Source organism: Microcebus murinus, chromosome 12 (assembly GCF_040939455.1).
Source record: "Microcebus murinus isolate Inina chromosome 12, M.murinus_Inina_mat1.0, whole genome shotgun sequence".
NCBI classification, from domain to species: Eukaryota; Metazoa; Chordata; class Mammalia; order Primates; family Cheirogaleidae; genus Microcebus; species Microcebus murinus.
Window position 1 is genome coordinate 11,852,170 of NC_134115.1, and position 16,734 is coordinate 11,868,903.

The 16,734-nt window shown below is 38.0% G+C and overlaps 2 protein-coding genes and 1 long non-coding RNA gene across 11 annotated transcripts in view; 2 read left to right on the forward strand and 1 right to left on the reverse strand.

Annotated features, from left to right (window-relative positions):
• The window catches only part of CTSV (cathepsin V), a 551,781-nt gene that overhangs the window by 351,293 nt on the left and 183,754 nt on the right, over positions 1-16,734 (reverse strand). The window lies entirely within an intron of this gene.
• The window catches only part of AOPEP (aminopeptidase O (putative)), a 361,112-nt gene that overhangs the window by 95,566 nt on the left and 248,812 nt on the right, over positions 1-16,734 (forward strand). The gene's annotated exons all lie outside the window — the stretch shown is intronic.
• LOC142874265 (uncharacterized) lies at positions 740-16,653 on the forward strand. The gene is made up of 3 exons (XR_012922070.1): positions 740-7,661; positions 7,931-7,986; positions 9,298-16,653. It is a non-coding gene; the product is annotated as an uncharacterized LOC142874265 (long non-coding RNA).

Here is a 16,734-nt window from a genome sequence, read left to right on the forward strand (position 1 = left end):
GACAACATGAAATGTTTATTACAGAATTGTTGAGTCCAGATTACATAAATTGTACAAACAGAATTATTTCTCAGTTCACCAAAGGAGCATTTAGAGTAGCACCTACATTTTTGTTAGGTCTTCCTTCAAGACAGTAGCTTGAGCTTTAATAATTTAAGTAAACATATTAACTCTTCTTCCCCAAGAAAGAAAGGTAAAGAAGGCAGTAGAATAAAACCTGACATTTTTTGGTTCAGGTCAAAATGCATTTCTTAGTTCCTTTTCCACATCTAATAACAAATAAAAAGAAATCTTGTGCCTGGTCTTCTGGGGACTTGGGATCCCACCTGGATTCAACGAGGCTATCTGAGCCCTGTTTGCCTGGTTTCCAGCCCTGCTGGGGTTCTAGTCCCACCAGTTAGACAAAGCAGTGTGTCCTTGACCTCTTTTCCTGTCACTTTTGGATCAGAGATTGAGCCCTGTCAGCTCCTAAAGCAGCTCTGATCTGTTTTCAGTATTATCAGAGCAATTATCTGACCTGTTTTTGAAAGGACCACGTGATGGAAACTTCTGAAAGAACCCTGTGTCACCATATCTGCCTCTTCTGAATGGAGCCAAGGAGGCTCCGAGTCAGAGGCCAGGACCAAGCATGTGACCAGCTGCCGTGTGGAGTCAGGGTAGCCTCCTGTGAGTTGTTCTTCCTTTGAATGCCAGTCCCCCCCACCCCCGCAACACCCCCCCCACCCCCGCCCGTCTTCACCAGCCAGCTCCCCAGAAGCAGACACAGCATTTTGTAAATAGTACTTGTCTGTCTTCGCTGAGATAATCCTATAGGCCAGAATGGAATATCTCAAGACACTTCTGCAAAAGGAATTTAATTTTACAAAAGGATCAACTTTAAAAGACCTTTGAATAGTATGTTTCTTTAGTGCAATTTTTTTCTGTTTTAATTTCTCCACCTCTCTTATCATCTAGCTCGCTCCTCCCATTCCTTAGGTGAGAGCTCTTTGTATAACCTGTGTTTCTTCATGCAGGTGCAAGCCAGTAGGTCTATATAGATTATTATCCTTCCTCCCTTTTCTTAAACAAAGGGAGATAGAACACACACCCTGTTTTACACTGTGCTTTTGTCACTTGACATTATATCCTAGATATAATATTAGGCCTTAAAGAGTTTCTTGTTCTGGTTGGGCACAGTGGCTCACGCCTGTAATCCTAGCACTCTTGGAGGCTGAGGCAGGCGGATTGCTCGAGGTCAGGAATTCGAAACTAGCCTGAGCAAGAGCGAGACCCCGTCTCTATCTACTATAAATAGAAAGAAATTAATTGGCCAACTAATATATATAGAAAAAATTAGCCAGGCATGGTGGTGCATGCATGTAGTCCCAGCTACTCGGGAGGCTGAAGCAGCAGGATTGCTTGAGCCCAGGAGCTTGAGGTTGCTGTGAACTAGGTTGATGCCACGGCACTCACTCTAGCCTGGGCAACAGAGTGAGACTCTGTCTCAAAAAAAAAAAAAAGAGTTTCTTGTTCCTTTTTATTTAGCTGCATGGTATTCTATTCTGTAGATGTTCTCAGTTTTACTTTTCCAAAGTAGGGATCTTTGAGTTTTTTCCAATATTTTACTGTTGTAAACAATGCCGCATTGAGCACCTGGTGCATTTTAAGGAGTCAGTAAATCACAAAGATTTCATTAACATATCCATCATATTTTGGGAAGTGAGGATGTATCTGTGTCTTATTTACCCCTTACTATAGGTGGAACAACATGAAATTTCTGTTTGGGGAAATTTCAAAAGCAGTCAACTATCAGCACCTCTGTGTGGTTCACTAATACTTAGAGAAACCTACATGTGATAAAGCAGGGATGGAAATAAGAGCATAAGTCTCTCACTTTAACCCTAACGTGTCAGTGTATAGATTGTGCTCATTTAGGTCCAAGACCTTATTTATTTAGTAAACCAAATGGAAGCCATGATAACCCCTTTTCAGCAGTTTCATAATGATGTAGTTCTTCAGATTTCATTAATTTTAACAGCTTTAAAGTTGTGTTCCTCTTATTGTCACTAACTCTGAAAATTTAAAGAGAACCTCTTTTTAAAAAAATAAGTACACATATTTAAAAACATATGATGTTTTTAAATAGCATCAAGGCTGCATGCAGTGACTCATGCCTGTAATCCTAGTACTTTGGGAGACTAAGGCAGAAGGATTGCTTGAGACCAGGAGTTCAAGACCAGCCTGAGCAACATAGTGAGACCTTGTCTTTACAAAGAATTTAAAAAATTAGCCGGATAGTAAAAAAATAAAAAAATTTTAAATAAAATAAAATTTTAAAAAAATTAGCCAAGTGTGGTGGTATGCATCTCTACTCCCAGATACTCAGGGAACTAAGACAGAAGAATCATTTGAGCCCAGTAGTTTGAGGTTGCAGTAAGCTATGATGACACCACTGCACTGTAGCCTGGGCAACAAAGCAAGACCCTGTGTTTAAATAAATAAATGGCATTAAGAAATGCTATTTATTTTTCTGGTTAAGAGAACTAGATATTTTTCATGCATTTTGGGTTGTTGATTTTATTTATTTAATAGATGATGCCCTCGTGTTGAGTGAGTGGCAATAGCTGGTGTGGGGACCTGCACCTAGGCTTTTAGGATAGAGTGTTCAGGGTAGAGTCTCAGAGGTGAGCAGGCAAGAAGGTACCCAGAGCCGTGGTCAAAAGACCTGCCTCTGGTTTAATAAAATAAAGGGGAAATATTTCTTAACTACACGGAGAAAAAAATGCTACCTCTTTTTTTCAATGGGAGGATGTTGAGAATACAAAGACTTTTTTGATGGTTTTAATCTTCAGACTTGGGCAGAGGCCAAGTATGATCTGAATACAGAAGAAGTGGAATGACATGCCAGAAAGGGAAGTGGAAAGTAGTGGGTTATGGAAACAACCAACTGTGTCTGAATTTCCACGCTCCTCAAGGAAGAATGGGTTGAGCTGGGACAGAGTTGCTGAAACAGTTTTTAAAGACGTAGTTGAATGTCCACATGTATGTCTAGAGCATACCACCCCAAACTCAATTTTAAATAGTAGGCAGAGCCTAGGCTGCTACCCCAGTATGGTGTCACACTGGCCAGACTAATTTTTTTCAGTGACATCAATGGGAGGCAAGCAATAGATATGATTTATCTCAGCCTTAATAAGGGATGACAATGAAGAACAAATTCAGGGAATGTTATTTACCAGCATGGTAGATTATTATTATGTTTTTTGTATTTCTAAAGGACAACCATTTTAGTGGCTACAAAATTAACATAAGCTGTAGGTTAATGCAAACACACACACACACGTATTTAGCATACTGACCTCCCTGGTGGTTATTTGCTGTAGAAACACACACAGAAAACAGTGATCCCTGTGCTGGTTTGGCAGGACACTCAACACAAAGAGAACCATCACAGAAGGGCAGAGAGGCCCAATGAGGGCACAGTGAGGGGAGCTGCTGGTCATTTGTGTCACACAGCACACCCTCCTGATTACCCCTTTCCAGGACCCTTTGACCCCTTCAAGCTTCAGTCCCCAAGCCCTGGGGTACCTGTTGGTTGGTGGCCTGTTAGGGACCAGGTCACAGAAGTCTGCGCCCCCTGCCCCCATGGAAAAATTATCTTCCATGAAACTTAGGAACTTGGTGAGGGGAGGGGTGCACATAGCAGCAGTTAGCTGCAGGCAAGCGAGTGAGCGAAGCTTCGTGTATTTTTATTTTTTATAGCTGTTCTCTCCCCATTGCTCACATCACCACCTGAGCTCACCCCCATTTTCCATTTTCCTATTCTTTAGTTACCTCATTCTGCTGGATCATTTTCTAGTTCTCTTTGTCACTCAAAAGTTAAAAAGTCTGAAAACAGGCCCCGCAAGTTGGAAAAATGTCTCCGTAGCTGACTATAGGACTCATTTACTGAGCTCTTAACTCTGTACCTCTCACTGTGCTGAGTACATTTCACGTATTAACCCATTTAAAGCCTTGGAAGCCCAGGTCTGTGACTGTGGAGCCTGCATTCTGAACCACTTCCCCCTAGTGCCATGACTTCACTCACCTAGCTCTGAATCTTATATTTAATATTAACAACTGTACTGGGCAGCTGACTCACTTTCCATTTAAAGATCATTACAGCTCTATACCCTTTTACTACTTTATTAACACATGGTTAGTCATTCCTTACTTCAGACTGGTCTCCTTGTGTTCCTGGAAATTCATTTTATTGAACCACTTTTTCCAAGTTCTTTGACTCTCATTGAATTCTAATTCGGCCCTTCAAGAGGCTGTTCGCCCCTCCTCGCTTGATTCTCTGGAGGATCTATGAGGTTTCCTAGCTGGGGAGCCTCCTGGGCAGTTGTGGGTGTTCAGTGCCCTCCGTGATGTCATCCTTCACACTTACCTTGTCTCCTCCGGGTTTCCTCACCAGGCCTAATGGAGGAGGTGTAGAGTAAGCAAGTGTTGGCTGCCCAGGGGCAGCGAGCTTTTAGGTAGTTATCTGTTTTGTCAAATTTGGAGGATTCATCAGAATTTTACACTAACTTCAGAACTAGGGAAATCTAACTTGGATTTTGTTTTAAGTCCAGGGTTCTCACGTGCTCAGTGGCTATCACTGGGAATCTGGGGCACTGCTGAGCTGGCAGTTTGTGGAAGCCATGCCTTCCGGATGAAAAGAACACTATCTGTGAAAGCTACATGACGTCGAATTGTATCACAACCAGCTTACCACACGGTCCCTGGCGTGAAGGTGGCCCTGTATTATTATTTCTTGAATGGGGGAAAGAATGGATATAGAAATAGGAATAGCAATAGTGATGAACATAGTTTTACTTTTTTCCAAAGACCTCTAGTGTGATTTCCCCAGTGTATGGACACCAGTTTAACTAGAGGAGAGTAAGTCAGTTATCTTCAAAATTAAAATGAAAATTAAAAATATTCTCTCACAACATATTTTTTAGAAATAACAAGAAAACCAATGTTCCAGAATCTCTTCAAACCCACAAAAGAAGATTTCAAGAGTCTTTGGTCTTTAGCTTTCATTTCCTTCTCTCTTTTTCTAGTTTCTTGCTTCCTTTGTGGCATTATGGCTCCTTCCTCTTGGATACCCAAAGGTTTCCAAATCAGCTGAAGATGAGCTCCTGAGAGTCATTTGAGATTATTGCTGCCATTATAAGTATAGCTTGATGTATTCTTATATTTATGAACTCAGAGGTATTTAGAAACACTGCTGAGAATATTCCCTAATTTTCAGGTGGAACCAGAAAAGAGAAAATTTCTGTTCTTCCAACCACTTGCCAAATTCGGCTCTAAACAGGATCTTGAGTACAGAATATTTTTTCTGGTTGCTGTGCAGCTCAGTTAATCTGTAAACCATGGGAGTGTGTTATTGAGAGCATTTGCAGAAGGGTGGAACTGGGAGCTCGTGGCCCAAGCAAGAAATGTTTCATTATTTACAGAGCAAGGGAATGAAACGCCTGAGACTTGAATTTTGGGTCCCCTTGTGGAAATTATAGATGCATTATTTAACCTTGATGGAGGAAAAGAATTAAATAGAGAAAGCAACTATTCTTTTATACTTCTTTTTCCTCACTCAGTTTTGCTCTCTGGTTTTTTATAATACCACTCTCAAGTCTTGAAAATACAACTGCTTCCCATTTGGTGAGCTTTTTTTTTTTATCCTCCCCATTTGGCAACAGCATTTTCCTGTGTTTTTAATGGCACCAAAATTAACATGGCTGTTTTTATTTAACAGAAACAACTTCAAGTTTTATATTACACGCCCAGCCAAAGAATCTTTGATTTTTGCCCTGGCATTTCCCAAGATGTTAGCATGGCTTTGAAAAACAGGGCTGTTTGACTGCTGTTGCAAAGATGGCTGGGGAGCAGGGCGGATTGGGGAGGGAGGAGTGTGAGGATGGGGGACATGAGGGAAATCAGCCTCCCCCAAGTTACTGTTTTTAAAGTTTGCTTGCCTACTGAGGAGCTCAATTTACACACCCTACTGGATATCGTTTTGACCTTCCCCATTTTTCTTTTCTGTTGAAAGCCTGATGGGTGCGTTGGTGGAAGACCAGCCATGTGTCCCGCTGTTTTGCATGTGTGTCCTCCCTTACCAGCGCCAGGCCCTTCCCTCCGCGTGAGACTGGACCCACATTGTCAAAGGAATCTTGAAGGAGATATAGCCAAGCCCAGAATTTCTTAGGAGGCAGGATCTCAAATCCCAATTAGAAATATTCCAGGAAACACATACTTTTATTTGTTAAACAAACAGTCTTATGTGAGCCTTGGCAGAGACGCTCCCTCACTTTAAATAGGTGAAGTAAGCATTACCTACCGTGCAGGGGAGCGCCCTCCTTATGCAGCTGCAGCTTTGAAGCCCAGTTTTAAGGTTTTAAGTTGGAACATGCAGTGTTCCTTTTCTCTTGGCTTGGATGCTGGAGAATGTTGTTTCCTCATTTGGTAATTGGAGAATTAATGGGGTTCTTTGTGATGCTACCGTAGAAGAGAGCCTGTTTTATTCGATGCAGGGACTGTAATTAAAGTGGCGCCCATTGGCGTGGTTAGAGTTAAGGTTGCTTCAGCTTTTCCAATATAAACTCATATTCCATGGGTTTATAACTAGCTATAAAAATTTGCTTCTAGCTACAGGCCTGACATATTCAGTGTCAGCCTAGGAACAACCTCTACTTTTTAAAAAGTATTTTTAAATGAATAATTAAAAATTCAGTTTAGCTGTTTATAACTGTTACAAGGATGCAAGGAAATAAAAATAGCTTTTTCTTTTTTTAGCAAAAACTTGTGACCCATATTTTTTAATATGGACAAGGTTATTAGGTATTTTTTATGTCTTCAAAGGAAAATACAGCAAAATCCCTGTGAAAGCTATTTTAAAAGGATATTGTTTCAATTTTCCTTGTGGCAGCAGGCAGGGCATCAGCAAATGTCCCCACTTGTTCTCCCAAGACGTGAGCCTCCCAGAGGACACTGGCAGAGCTTTTTTGTCAGCAGGCTTCAAGTTCATTGCAACAAAACTCCTGGCCAAGGAATACACACCAGCCTCTTGGCAGATGGAAATATGGCCAGCTCCAGTCATGAGACCATGGCGGCTCTCCTGTCCCACCCAGCCCTAATGTGTTGGGACACAACGAGTAGCCCAAGCACAAAGCTATGTTAGAGACCCACTTGGGGACCTGAGGAGCCTGCTCCAGCCCTTGCTTTTCCTCCCTTCTCCTGGTCCATATGGGTAGGGAAGGGAAGGAGAGAGTTCACCTTTCTAGGAGTCTCTCTTCAGTTCAGTGGCATTTGTCACAGCAAGTAGCTTTAGGTGGAGCTGTTTTTGTACATGTCGAGAGATGGGTGTGACACAGTTTGCACAGGTGATTCAAAAGTTCTCCAAATAGAACCTTCTTAAAGGCTTTGTGGTAGGCAGATTTACCTTTAGCTATTTTGTCTCTAGTAGCTAGGGTCTTGGGTGATGGCATGTGATAATGATGATGGTGGTGATGGTTGTGATGGAGGGAAGAGTGGAGGTATTGGTCATTATGATGGTGCTAGTGATGTTACTAGTGGAGGTGGTAGTGGCCACAGTGGTAGTAGTGGCAGTACCAACAGTGGAAGTAGGGAGGTGACAGTGGTGATGGGTGGTGATGGCAATGGTGGGTGCTACAGACTTCTGCCTGCCGCGGCTGATTATGGAAGCCTTTGTTCATGTTTGCAGAAAGCAGTGGCTTGGGAAATCTGCTATCGTCCCTTCCCTATACATAATATGCCCAGTGAAGCTTAAAACTGGCTTTAGGTAGATCTTGCCTGCCAATGCATGATGAATTTGGTTTGTAGAAAAGATGGGTACATGCCCTTTTCTCAAAAGCAGGTCTCCATTTTAGAGCTAGAGAACAATCTTTCTTTTCTATTGCTTTCCATTTAGGAGCAAGAAGCATAATGACCTGAAGCTCTGGTACCCCCAAGCCTAATGGAGAAGTGGTGAGACATATTTAGTGTTTCTACCAAAATTTAAGTACTACCTTGTCCTAGGAACCATACCCTGTGCTTTGCATCATGATATCAGTAAGTCCTTTTAACAACTGTGTAAAGTAGCATTTTATTATCTTGGTTTTACAAATTAGGAAAGTGAGGCTTGGCTCAGAGGTAGCAAAGCTACACCTCAAACCCTTTACTTTTTCCACCACTGCAGCCAACAGATAGCTATTTCAGCCCTCCTAGAACATTCTAGAATGTTTCTTATCTTAGGTGAGGATATGGGAAGAAATTCATAAGAGAATATTACATATTTGGATTTTTTCTATAACTTAGTGAGAGAACAGAGAATGTCTTTTCTCCTTACATATTTCCTTACACTGGTAGTGTACTCAGATGACCCTTTAAAAATTTATATGGGAACTATTTGAAGGCTCTTCCTGCATGTTTTCAAGGCTAGAACTATGGAGTGATCTTTTCCTGACCTGGCTGGTCTTTGGCCAAATAGGACATTGAGCAAGCCAGAAACCAGGCCCCAACAGAAAAAAGCAAATAGAGATAAATATTTATCCACATCCCAGTGGGATCCCTAGGTTTTCAAGATCAAAGGCCTACTTTGTGTGTGCCTGTTTGTAAGCCTTGGCTAAGTATACAGAAGTGGGCAACCGTAGTAAAGACTGCGGTACCCATGCTCTTTTACCCTCAAACAAATTCCCTAGTGATGTTAATAAAAAAAAAAATACTTTCATTTTTAAAAAATAAAAATATAAGTTGTATTTCATAGATACGGAATAAGAAAGAAGGAGAGAAAGAGATGGGATAAAGAGAGAAAAGATGAGAAAAAATGGCAAAGAAAGGACCAGAGACAGAAAGCAAGAGAAGGAAAGGGGAAGAGCAATGGCTATGGGGTCAGTGCCAAGGGATATTTTTATAAGAAGCGTGGGGGAAGATGCTACGATAGACGTCTATTCCTCCCATTCTATGGGTTAACTTTTTCACTTTTTTGGTAGTGTTCTCTGAAGCACACAAGTCTTTATTTTTGATGAAGTCCAATTTATCTATTTTCTTCTTTAATTGCTATGCTTTGGGTGTCATATGTAAGAATCTGTTGCCTAATCCAATGTCATGAAGATTTTTACCTATGTTTTCTTATAAGACTTTTATAGTTTCAGCTCTTACTTTTAGGTCTTTGATCCAATTTGAGTTGATTTTTGTGTATGGTGTGAGGTAGGAGTCTTTTGCATATGGATATCTACTTATCTCAGATTTTTATTTCCTAATTTATCGAACATATATGATGTGCATATTGTATGGCAGACATTGTGCTGGATGCCAGGGATACAACAGTCACCAAGGCAGTCATCAGTGTCAGAGTGTCTCAGGACTTGGGGGCAAAAAAAAGCAATTCAAGAAATTTGGGAATTGAGGTAGAATTTTGGAGGAATTAGACTCTTGAGGTAAGTTTCTCAAAGTATAATATGAGGACACCTACATTAGAATTACTTAGATTGCTTGTTAAGAAAAAGCACACAGACTAATTACATATACACACACATATTATATATAATAAAAAATATATAAAATTTAATGCATATGTATATTTCTTAACTAAAGTGTGAGAATCCTGCTTTTGTATATTGAAAGTTAGTTTGCCTGGTTATTATTTCCTCTTAGATTATTATCAAATATATGAATATCATTGATTTATATTTTTCGACATGAAAAAAATCAGACTGTTTCTGTTGCCCTATTTTGAAAAACCCTTCTTGCCCTTCTTTTGAAAAAGAAGTGAGGCTGTTGTCTAACCACATGCCAGACTGCAGTTGTGGAAGTCATTCTTGCAAAAGCCTATTGATAGAGAAATGCTTTAGATAGGACACATGATCCATCTCTGGAAAGAGAAGTAAGAAACTGTTCCCCATTCCTAAATTGGATGTACTTGACAAAATAGGCCATGCCCATGATGCCAGTGTACTGGGCAGAGTTTCCCAGAGCAGCTGGCTGCAGCTGCTCTTTCCACCAAAACTCTTCTCTCTTCCATAAAAGCACCCACAAAACATCTTTACGAGTCCTATCTACTTACCCTGGTCACTTGGCCGATGTGATTAATCTTGGGGAGAACCCATTACCCCCTTATACCTATATTTCCCTTGCTGTTCACTCCCTGAATACAGAGGAAAGAAAATCCCTTGACTCTAGCTCTCTCTTAGCATTTGGAGCACTTGGTGGTTTGGATTCTATCTGACCTTGTGAATGCAGGTAGCACAGGGGAGCTCTGTAAAGGTGAAACACAATCACATATTCAGACCCGTCTCTGTACTTTGCTTGCATGAACTACATCAGGTGTTTAACTTTTAAACGGGAGATGGGCTGCTTCTACCACATGGACTGACTGGACATAGGGCTGCTTTTGTATACTCTCTAAGGGATGAAGGGGAAAAGGTGATGATCATTAAAAATGTTGTGTTGAGCCTTAGCAAAAACATGGGTGAATTCATTTTTAATCTGAAAGTGGAGAAAACTTCTGGTTTTAAAACCCAGACCCAATAGAAGGAAAGATTGATAAATTAGACCATATGAATATAAAATACTTTTGTATGTAAAAAAACAAGCAAAGCAAATAAGCAAAGGCATGCGGGCTATCTCTAAGACTATGCAATGATCTTCAAGGACGTATTGTTAAGTAAAAGGAACAGGGTGGAGAAAGTGAGTATAGCATGTTAAACATCAATTCCATTGGTATTTTACAAAAACAATGGAAATATAAATGATAAAAATATTTTTAAGTGGTTATTTATAGTAGAAGGAAAGGGATAGGTTGGAGAGGACAGAGGGAGAGTTAGACTTTTGACTATACCTTGTTTTATAAATTTGGCTTTAGAACCAAGTAAATATTGTACATAATTATAAAACTAGTTATTTTTAAAGCAAGTCCTAAAAATTAAAAACAGAATGAAACAAATGAATTAATTGTGTTTTGGGTTAGTGGTCTAACTATTACAAGTGGCTTTAATTGATTGTATGGCCCTTGTTGGTTTCCTGTGGTTTATCGTATTCATGAGTGGTAGCTATAATATTGTTAGTTTGAGGCTGTTTGTTGTGGGATAAAGCAAAGGAATAATTATGTTGGATTCTTTGAGAATCAAAATCTAAGGCATGCAAAAAAGGAGATGCGGAAGTAAAATTGATGAGATTAGGTAAAAACTCTGTAGTCATGAATTTGAATAGAAAGTGTTCATTATGTAGTGAATCATCTTGAGAAAAAGTGCCTTTTAGCTGTGTCAACTGAAAGGCCAAAGAATAGCATCTGACCAAGCAGCAATGAGCACCCTTAGCACCCAGTTTGCAATTTCTAAATATCATTTCTCACTAAAAGGAACTAAGACTCCATGTAGAAATTATTGTTTGTAAATTTCAGTCAGGAAATGTACTACTTGCACCTGGAGTTTCTTGTCGTACCAGAAAGCAAAGAAGCTAGCTATCGAAGATTACTAGAGCCACAGCCAAAGGACTCAGGAACCAAATTGAAGAGGTTTCCACTGGGACAATTTGAGCATCAGTAAGATAATAACTGCAATGGTTTGAAAGCCATCAGATATGTTTAAATCCATGAATTCCTAATAATAAAAATAAACTCATGTAATTGGGCACCTTTGAAGGATACCATGGAATTAACTCATTGTTTTGAAAACTGGTAAATAAAGAGAATCAAGCTTTTATCTTGTCTATTCCTACATACACTCATCTCAGCATAATCAAATTGTTGAGAAGGGGAGTTTCTCTTTATAGAAGAATTTCAGCTAATAAATTATGGTAGATTGAGAGTATTATTGTTTTACAGCCCATAATTAATTAATGGCTCTAGACAATGATCATTTTGTGCCTCCTAATGGGAGTACGTAACACCTCCATTGAAGTATTCTTGCACAACTAAAACCAACCTGAATCTGATCAAGCCTCTAGATCTGATTATCAATTTACAGGAAATACAGGAGATGAAGGAACAAATTAAATGACAATATGGGAATACAGAGGATAGAAATATCTGATAGGTAAATCGAGAATATCTGATTACCAATTTGCAGGAAATACAGAGGAGCAAATTAAATGATGCCACAGGAATACAATGAGCAATCCAGGCGATCTTAAATTCTATAAGACAATAAACTGGTTTCTTCAAGAAATAAATTGAAAGAAGAGGAAGTTATGGGGGAACCTGAAAGAAACTTAGAGAAAAACCAACCAATTGCAATGAACGAGTCTTATTTGGATCCCAGTTTAGACAAACAAAAACAAACATTTATGAAATAATCAAGAAATCTGAACGCTGACTGGATAGTTGATGATATTAAGGAATTATTAAATTATTTAAGGTATAAGAATGATATTCTGGTTTTGGTTAAAAAGAGTCCTTATCTTTTAGAGCTACACACTACAATATTTTTTTTTTTGAGGTAGACAAATTAAGTTGTTGGTTTGAAGTGCTTTGAATGTCAGCATGGGAAATTTATACTTGATCTGATGGACAGTGAGGAGTCATAAGGTACTTGAGAAAGGACGAGGCATGATAAAAGGACAGGGAGTCTAGAAATAGACCCACACATATATGGTCAATTGATTTTCAACAGAAATGCCAAATTAGTTAATTCATGGGGGAAAGGACAATCTATCTTTTCAACAGATAGTTCTGTTGTCTTTTAGTGTATTCTGTTGTATGTAAATGAGTGAGTGGAATAGATTGCATAGACAAGAGTCCAGCTAGGGGAGTGCCTCTGCAGGACATACAGGAGGAATTTTTCCCCCGAGCAATGAATTCTTTAACTCTTTACTAAGGGTTAATGTGGTCAAAGTTTTGCTGTGGCTCAGCTGTTGTCTGACCTGTGATACTCCCTGGTCTGTGCCCTCGAAACCTTGGCCAGTATCTTCCCTTCACTCTGTACATCACTAGAAATAAGCAGGGCATTGGGAAGAGTCTGGTGATTGATGGAAAAGGATACAAAAAATTTTAACCATCAAAAAATAACCTCTATGTTTTTCTCCTTTAAAAGAAGTCTCACTTGCTCTCATCGTTTCAAATTGGTTCCCTGCGTGTCCCAGTGACTTAGGTTAGAGGTGCAAGGCCTCTCTGAGAAATACATTGAGAATCCTGTGTATGTTGACATTTTGCTCCATCTCTTTCTATTTAAGACCAGAGCAAAGACTTTAACAGAGTTTATAGGCAAGTGCTTGAACTTTTGTTTCTTTTTGCTTCAGTTGAAGTGGTATCTATGCACAAAATTCCAAAGAGTGGGTGAGTGGAGGGAGTAGAGGGCCAAAGCATTTCTTTATTATGGCTGTTCCCAGCGTTTTTTCCAGGCAGTGGGTTCAAAGGCTCCTTTGATTGGTTGATTGCTGTTTCGTGGGTTTTCTGGATTTGTCTGCTGTTCTTTGTTTTTGTCTTTGTTCTATGCCTTTCCCCACTACTCCCCAAATCTGTCACTCTCAGAGCAAGGGATCTTGAGGTCAGAGATACAGTGGTGCAGGGTGGGGATGTGGAGCTGGGGTTTATCTACAAGAGAAAGTGTCTTGATGAGATTGCCTGGATTTGACTGCTTTTTTTTCCTACTAGCTTGTGTATGTGTGTGCGCACATGCACGCACACTCACACATGCACCTTCTCTGAGGAAAATGTAATAACCATATAACTTAAGACATGCATAGAACTGCTATAAATGTTCATGGCACAGGCTTTTGTGTGAACATAAATTTTTATTTCTCTAGGGTAAATATTTAGGAGAGGGATTAATGGTTCATATGGTTAAGTGCATATTTAACTTTATAAGAAATTTCCTAACAAATTGGCTTTACAATATTGCATTGTCATCAACAATGAACAAGAGTTCTCCTTGTTCTGCATCCTGGTCAACACTTGGTATTGTCAGTTTTTAAAATTTTAGTCATTCTATTAGGAATTTAGGAATACCTCATTGTAGTTTCTCATTGTATTTCCCTAATTGTTGATGATGTTGAACATTTCTTCATGTGCTTATTTTCTTTGGTATAGTAGCTGTTCAGATCATTTGCCCAGTATTAATTGCTTTGTTTTCTTGATATTGAGTTTTGAGAGTTGATTATCTATTTTAGATACAAGTCCTTTGTTAGTTATATGATTTGCAAATATTTTCTCCCAGTCTGTAGCTTGTCTTTTCATTCCCTTAACAGTATCTTTCACAGAGCAAATGATTTTAATTTTGATGAAATACAATTTACAATTTATCAATCTTTCTTTGTCAGAGTAGGAATTTTTTTGCCTAACTCCAGGTCACTAAGATTTATTTTTTTAGTGTTACAATTTTATGCTTTATATTTAGTTATGTGATCATTTGAGAGAAATATTTGGTAAGGTGTGAGGCTTAGGTCAAGGTTGATTTTTTTTTTTTTGCCTGTGCATATCTGATGATGTTTTAACATCATTTGTTGAAACACTATACTTTCTCTATTGAATTGCCTTCGCACATTTATCAATAATCAGTGACCATGTTTGTGTGGGCTTATTTCTGGATGTTTTAATCTCTTCTATTGACCTCTGTGTCTCTCTCTTCTCCAATACCGCATCTGATTTGATTACTGAAATTTTCTAGTAAATCTTAAAATTGGGTAATATGATTCCTCCAATTTTATTCTTCTTTTTTGAATTGTTTGATTAGTCTGGGTCTTTTGCTTTTCTATATAAACTTTAGAATTAACTTGTATACAGCTACCGAAAAATTATGCTAGGATTTGAATGGGATTTGCATTAAATCTTGAGATAAATTTGGTAAGAGTTGACGTCTTTACTGTGAGTTTTTACTTTGAGTCTTCTAGTCCACCAACATATGTCTCTATTCTTATTTGTGTTCTTTGATTTTTTTTAATCAGTGTTTTGTAGTTTATAACATATAGATCCTATATGTGTTTTATTAGATTACTATCTAAGTATTTTACTTTTTTTGAATTACTAGAACTGGTATTCTTTCTAAATTTTGGTTTCCAGTTTTCATAACTAGTATATAGAAATATGATTCATTTTTGTGGGTGACTGTATCCCGTGATCTTATTTCTAACTTATTAGTTCTACATGTCAGTGAATCGGGACAGTTTTATTTCTTCTTTTCTAATTTGTATGAAGTTTTCTTTTTCCTGTCTTACTGCATTCTTAGGTCTTCCATTATAATGTTGAGCAGGGGTGGTCAGAGTGGACATCTTTGCCTTATTCCTGATCCCAGGCAGAAAGTATTCAGTGTTTCCTTGTTAGGTATGACGTTAGCTATAGGTTTTTGTGACTTTTCTTTCCAGCTTTAGGACACTCCTTTCTAAGAAGTTTGTTGAGAAATTTCATCTGAATGGATGTTGAATTTTGTCAGATGCTTTTTCTGAATTAATTGATGTGATTTTTCTTTTTTAAACTGTCAATATGGTGGCTTACATTGGTTGATTTTCAAGTATTAAATCAACTTTTTATTGCCAGGATACACCACACTTGGTTGTGGTATATTATTCTTTTTATATATTGCTGGATTCAATTTGCTAATATTTTATTGAGGATTTTTACACCTATGTTCGTGTTAGTCTACAGTTTTCTTTTTTTGTACTATCTTGAGTCATTTTTATATCAGGGTAATTCTGGCCTTGTAAACTGATTTCAGAAGTGTTCCCTCTCTGTTTTCTGAAGAGATTGTATAGAATAGGTATTACTTATTCTTTAAATGTTTGGTAGAATTCACCAGTGAAAGCTGGCCCTGGAGATTTTCTTTATAGAAGGTTGTTAACTACAAATTTAATTTCATTAAAATTATGGGACTATTCATGTTATTTGTTTCATTTTGGGAGAGTTTTGGAATTTTGTAGCTTTCATGCAATAGTTTATTTTATCTAAATTGGTGAATTATGTGTATAGAATTGTTCATAGTATTTCTCATTATCCTTTTAATGTCTTCATGGTCTGTAGTGATACTTTCATTCCTGATGTTGGTAAGTTATTTCTTTTCTCTTTGTTTTTTTGTCCATGTGGCTAGAGGTTTATCACTTTATCGATCTTTTCAAAAAATCAGCTTTTTGTTTCATTGATTTTTCTCTATTGGTTTTTTTTTTGGGGGGGTTCAGTTTAATGAATTTCTGATCTTATTTTTATTATTTACTTCTTTTTCTTGCTTTGAATTGATTTTGCTTTTCTTCTTCCAGTCTCTTAAGGTAGAAGCTTAGCTTATTGATTTGAGACCTTTCTTCTTTTGTAATATAAGAATTTAAAGGCGTAAATTTCTTAAGCACTGCTTTATCTGTGTTCCACATATTTTGATATATTATATTTCCATTTTTTTCACTTTAATATTTTCTAATTTCCTTTGAGACTTCCTCTTTGACCCATGGATTATTTAGATGTGTGTTGTTTGATTTCCAATTGTTTGGAGATTCTCCTATTATCTTTCTGATAATGATTTTTAGTTAGTTCAATTATCAGAGGATACTTTCGTGATCTCAATTCTTTTTTTAATTTAAGAGTTTTATGACTCAGGATATGGCATATCTTGGTAAAAAGAATGTCTATTCTGCTGTTACTGGATGGAGTTGTCTATTTAAGGATCCCCTTTGTCTTATGTTATAGTTGTCTTATATATTACATCTGCAAAGGTTGAAACAGATAGTGTTACATTTGTTGCCAATTGTCATATATATATGTATATATATATATATATATATATATATATATATTTTTTTTTTTTTTTTTTGAGACAGAGA